The sequence below is a fragment of the Triticum dicoccoides genome, chromosome 7B (genome assembly GCF_002162155.2).
Source record: "Triticum dicoccoides isolate Atlit2015 ecotype Zavitan chromosome 7B, WEW_v2.0, whole genome shotgun sequence".
Classification (NCBI taxonomy): domain Eukaryota; kingdom Viridiplantae; phylum Streptophyta; class Magnoliopsida; order Poales; family Poaceae; genus Triticum; species Triticum dicoccoides.
In genome coordinates, this window is record NC_041393.1 from 433,541,767 (window position 1) to 433,547,852 (window position 6,086).

Consider the following 6,086-nt stretch of genomic DNA (forward strand, 5'->3'; position numbering starts at 1 on the left):
TAAATGAAAAGTGAATTTACTTTATGTTGTCAAATAGTAAATTCCTTGGAAAGTGTTGGTATGGAAGGCACCCGTGGATACGGTTAGCCATGGAAAGTGAAAGTATGGTGGAAAAAGGAATAAACTTTATTTTCTGTTTGAGAACTGTCGGTGTCAAAACCGGCGGATCTCGGGTAGGGGGTCCCGAACTGTGCGTCTAAGGCTAATGGTAACAGGTAGCGGGCCCTCTCGATGGAGGTAATACCCTACTTCCTGCTTGATTGATCTTGATGATATGAGTATTACAAGAGTTGATCTACCACGAGATCGTAGAGGCTAAACCCTAGAAACTAGCACTACAAAAAAATACACTTCCATGATGATACGTGTTTGTCATAGTAGGTCGTGTTTTTTGTCATGCATGTACATCCATGACGATTTTATGACAGAATCAAGATAGTCATACCTGTGCTGTCGTAGAAGTGTTCCATGACATTACCAAAATTATCATCACGGAAGTGTCCACTTCCATGACGATGAATCGCGCGTCACAAAAGTGTTTTCGTCAAGGGTGACCGACATGTGGCATCCACCGTAACGGAACACCGTTAAGCTATTGGGTCAGATTTTGGATCCGATAACCCGTTAACAGCCCTGACCAATGGGAAATTTCCACGTGTAAAATTCTGATTAGCCGAAGGGAACACCTGTCAGCTCGTTAGTGGGCCAGATGTCGCCCGTCCATTGGAGGAGACATGCCTATGATACGTCGACACGTGGCTGGGCCCAAGAGGGGCCCATATAGGTTAAAAAGGCCGCCCCAGTCAAAGGCCCGTAGTACTTAATCAGGTACTAATGGGCCAGCCCAATAACGTCCTACTTAATAAAGGCCCATTTACGACCCGAAGCTAGATCGGGCCCGTTAATTATTCGCCCCCATATTTGGGCCCATTTACGACCCGAAGCCAGATCTGGCCCGTTAATTGTTCGCCGAATATTTGGCCCATTTGTGGCCCAAAGCCAGATCTGGCCCACTAATTGTTCGCCGAATATTTGGGCCCAACTACAGCCCGGTGACTTTCAGCCTATTAGAGGCCTGATGTAGACATGGGCCCATTTCAGCCCGGTGTGACTGAGGGAGTCCCGGATTAGGGGGTGTCCGGATAGCCGGACTACCATCATCAGCCGAACTATCATCGGCCGGACTATCATCATCAACCAGACTCCAAGACTATGAAGATACAAGATTGAAGACTTCGTCCCGTGTCTGGATGGGACTTTCCTTGGCGTGGAAGGCAAGCTTGGTGATACGGATACGTAGATCTCCTACCATTGTAACCGACTCTATGTAACCCTAGCCCTCTCTGGTGTCTATATAAACCGGATGGCTCTAGTCCGTAGGACACAACAACAACAACAACAACCATTACAATCATACCATAGGCTAGCTTCTAGGGTTTAGCCTCCTTGATCTCGTGGTAGATCCACTCTTGTAAACATCCACAATATCAATATCAATCAAGCAGGACGTAGGGTTTTACCTCCATCAAGAGGGCCCGAACCTGGGTAAAACATCGTGTCCCTTGTCTCCTGTTACCATCCGCCTAGACGCACAGTTCGGGGCCCCCTACCCGAGATCCGCCAGTTTTGACACCGACATTGGTGCTTTCATTGAGAGTTCCTCTGTGCCGTCACCGATAGGAAGGATGCCTCCTCCCGTCTCCAAGGACGGTATTTTTGCCAAAGGAGCCTTGGCCGCCGGCCAAACTATCCGGCTAGGTGGTTTTCTTATGACCGCCTGTCCGGCCACCGCTTCGACAATGACCTCTCAAGTCGTCAAAAGCAACCTTCACGTTAGCTCGGAATTCGCTGAGCGGCTGGATCCAATAGAGCTCTCGTCCGTAAACGAGCTCTTGGATCGCATCGCCGCCCTGGGAGTCGCTACAGACTACAATCAGATTGGGCTTAAAACCGATCTGAGAGAGATTAACTCTCCCCAGGTCACCCACCACGTTGCAGTGGTAGAGGAACAATGCGGCGACTCTTCTCCTGTATTAAAAACTAGTCATGTCCGGGCTCCCGAACCCCCCATGCCGGATTCCCGCGGAGGGACGGACTTCGATCAAGCACTGAACTTAAAGTCAGGCATCGGACCAGACTCGTTGGACAACGTCCAGCAATACGAGCTTCCAAATTTGGAAACTTCTTGGCCTTCGAGCCTTGAGATGGGTAGGGTTCCGGACTTAATTCCACCCACCCGCCCAGACATATGCGATCTATCTCTAATCCGGCAAGAGCCCGCTGAGACAGTACATCACTACTGGGCCAGATTCCTCCTGGTTATGGACAGGATAAAGGACTGCCAAGAGGAAAACGCAATCTCAATTTTTTGCAATAATTGCACGGACGAGGGAATCTTGAACGCCGTCAGCTGTCGTGAAATTACACGCTTCGCCGACCTAGCGTCCATAGTATGAAAGTACTGTGCGATGGAGAGTTTCCGGACAACCAAAAATAAGTTTTGGGACAATCCGGCCCCGAATACAACCCTAGTCCGCAACAAAAGGGTGCATTACACTCAGGCACCAGATACAAAAACCAAAAAGCAAAAACCCCATAAAGGGCACGGAACCGTACTGGAGGGATGGCTTAGCGGACCCTGTAAAATTCACAGTACAGAGGGCGCCATCCCAACACATAGCCTTCGAGCATGTTGGATATTACGGCAGGTGGCCAAAAGTGGCGAGGAGCTTCTAGCCCCGGAAAACCACTCCAACAACATCGGTACGGTATCAACAGTCTTCGAGACTTTCGCATCAAATAATATGCGGAAACGAACAATCTGCAGCCTCGCCGAAGTCTACCTAGTAGCAACAACCAATCCATGGAGCGACACAGCCATCACCTTCAACGCCAGCAACGAACCTAAATTTTGAACAGCCCGAGCTCCAGCTGCACTGGTACTTAGTCCAATAGTGGACGGCTTTCGACTTACAAAAGTCCTCATGGATGGCGGCAGCGGATTAAACCTCATCTACGAGGAAACCCTTCAAAAAATGGAAATATACTAGAGCCGCATTGAGCAAAGCAGCACAACCTTTAGAGGAATAATCCCTAGCCGGGAGGCGTGCTGCACAGGAAAAATCACACTCGATGTGGTATTCGGCTCGCCGGACAACTACAGATCCGAAGAAGTCACGTTCCAAGTGGCCCCGTTCAACAGCGGATATCACGCTGTATTAGGATGAGAGGCATTCACAATTTTTCAAGCCGTACCCCATTACGGGTACATGAAGCTCAAAATGCCTGGGCCCGACAGAATAATCACTCTCGTTAGTGATCCAAACATAGCACTCCGCGCCGAAAACAAGACAGCTGCATTAGCCTTAGAGGCACTATCCAAAGCCCTAGCGGCAGAGGAACTCACCGCGCTGCGCTCTACGGTGAACAGGGACGATGTGATACTCGATAAGAGATCCAAGTCCACCTCCTTTAAACCAGCAGATGAAATAGTAAAACTCCAGGTCCACCCAACGGACCCAACAAAGACGGCCTCCATCGGGGCACAATTGAACCCTGATGTAGACGCCGCACTGCGAGAATTCCTTCGGGAAAATTGGGACATTTTTGCCTGGCACCCCTCGGATATGCCCGGGATCCCACGCAGATTGGCAGAACACAGCCTAAACATCCTAAAAGGATTCAAGCCAGTCAAACAGGCTCTTCGACGATTTTCCGAACCCAAAAGACAGGCAATGGGAGAAGAGCTAGCCAAACTATTGGAAGCCGGATTCATCAGAGACATCAAACATCCGGATTGGCTAGCAAACCTGGTAATGGTACCAAAGAAGGACAAATCCTGGTGCCTATGTGTCGATTTCAAAGACCTAAATAAAGCTTGCCCAAAGGATCCCTTCCCCCTCCCCCGCATCGACCAAATCATCGATGCCACTGCAGGGCACGATTCATTGTGCTTCCTGGACGCATACTCCGGCTATCATCAAATCAAGATGGCAGAAGCGGATCAAGCCGCAACGGCATTCATTACTCCATATGGACCATTCTGCTTCAACACGATGCCCTTCGGACTTAAAAACGCCGGCGCAACATATCAGCGCATGATTCAGACATGTCTGGCTACCCAGGTCGGCAAAACAGTAGAGGCGTACGTAGACGACGTAGTTGTCAAAACTAAACACGTCGAAACTCTAGTAGACGACTTGAGGCTCACATTCGACAACCTCAGAGCATATGACATCAAGCTGAATCCGGAAAAATGCGTTTTCGGCGTACCAGCTGGAAAGCTGCTGGGCTTCATCGTATCCGGTAGAGGAATTGAAGCAAACCCAGCCAAGATCCGAGCTCTGTCACAGCTAGATATTCCAAAAAACCTCAAACAGATCCAGAAATTGACTGGATGCGTGGCAGCCCTCAGCCGCTTTATCTCCCGCCTAGGAGAAAAGCCATTGCCCCTCTATCGCCTCCTCAGGCACACCGAACACTTCGAGTGGACGGATGCTGCCACTGCCGGACTCGAAGAAATAAAGGCCATATTGGCAACGAATCCGGTCCTGGCTGCGCCCAACCTGGGCAAACCTATGTTGTTATACATCGCGGCAACACATCAAGTAGTAAGCGCGGTACTCATCGTCGAACGAGAGACAGAAGGGCATAAATTCCCTCTTCAAAAACCAGTATACTACGTATCCACTGTGTTAACCCCCTGCAAGTCCCGTTACCCGCACTATCAGAAGATAGCATACGCGGTGTTCATGGCATCCCGGAAGCTCCGACACTACTTTCAAGAGTGTTCGATAACAGCGGCCTCTGAAGTACCACTTAACGACATTATAAACAACCGCGACGCGACGGGCAGGATTGCAAAATGGGCCATTGAGCTCTTACCATTTGATATAACTTACAAACCTCGGCGAGCTATAAAGTCACAAGTTTTGGCTGACTTTGTCGCTGAATGGACCGAAGCCAAACTCCCTAAAGAGTACGGCGCATACTCCAATTGGATTATGCACTTCGACGGCTCTAAAATGTTAGCCGGATTGGGGGCTGGCGTCATATTGACGTCCCTGACCGGGGACACAGTCCAATACGTACTCCAGATAATGTACACGGACTCCAACAACGCAGCCGAATACGAGGCCCTTTTACATGGTTTCCGGATGGCAATCTCCATGGGCATTCAACGCCTAGAGGTGCGCGGGGATTCAAACCTCGCAATATCCCAAATAAACGGAGACTTTGACGCCAAAGATCCGAAAATGGCAGCATATCGCAACGCTGTCCTAAAAATGTCAGCCCGGTTTGAAGGACTTGAATTCCATCACGTAGCTCGGGATAATAACCAAGCAGCCGACGTACTGGCACGCATCGATGCAAAACGCGACGCTGTCCCTCCTAACATCTTCCTGGAACGGCTCTTCAAGCCATCCGTACTATGGGAAGAGGAGTCCGGAAATAACAAACCGGAACAAGCCGCACCAACCGGCGATTCAGCCGATGACATAACACCTTCAGCCCACGACATAATGGCAGTAATTGCCCCGTGGACAGAACCATTCCTCGCCTACTTGCTTAGGCAGGAGCTTCCCGAAGACCAAAATGAGGCCCGCTGCATTGTCCGGCGATCTAAAGCCTACAAGGCCTATGAGGGAGAACTTTATAAGAAAAGCACAACCAGAGTCCTTCAAAGGTGTATCTCCGAAGAGGAAGGGCGAAACCTCCTGGCCGAAATTCATGCCGGACTAGGCGGACACCACGCCGCAGCTCGGGCCCTTGTAGGAAAGGCATTCCGTATAGGATTTTATTAGCCGACGGCCCGAGCAGATGCTCAGGACTTAGTCCAAAGATGCGTCGGTTGTCAGCTCTTTGCTAATCAGAGCCATATGCCACCCACCGCCCTCAAAACTATACCCATTACCTGGCCGTTCGCGGTCTGGGGGCTTGACATGGTTGGACCACTTAAAGGGGGAACCCACAAGCAAAGGTACCTATTGGTCATGGTGGATAAATTCACCAAATGGATAGAGGCCAAGCCAGTTAAAACGGCAGAGTCCGGACCAGTGATAGACTTTATATCTGGGGTAGTACAT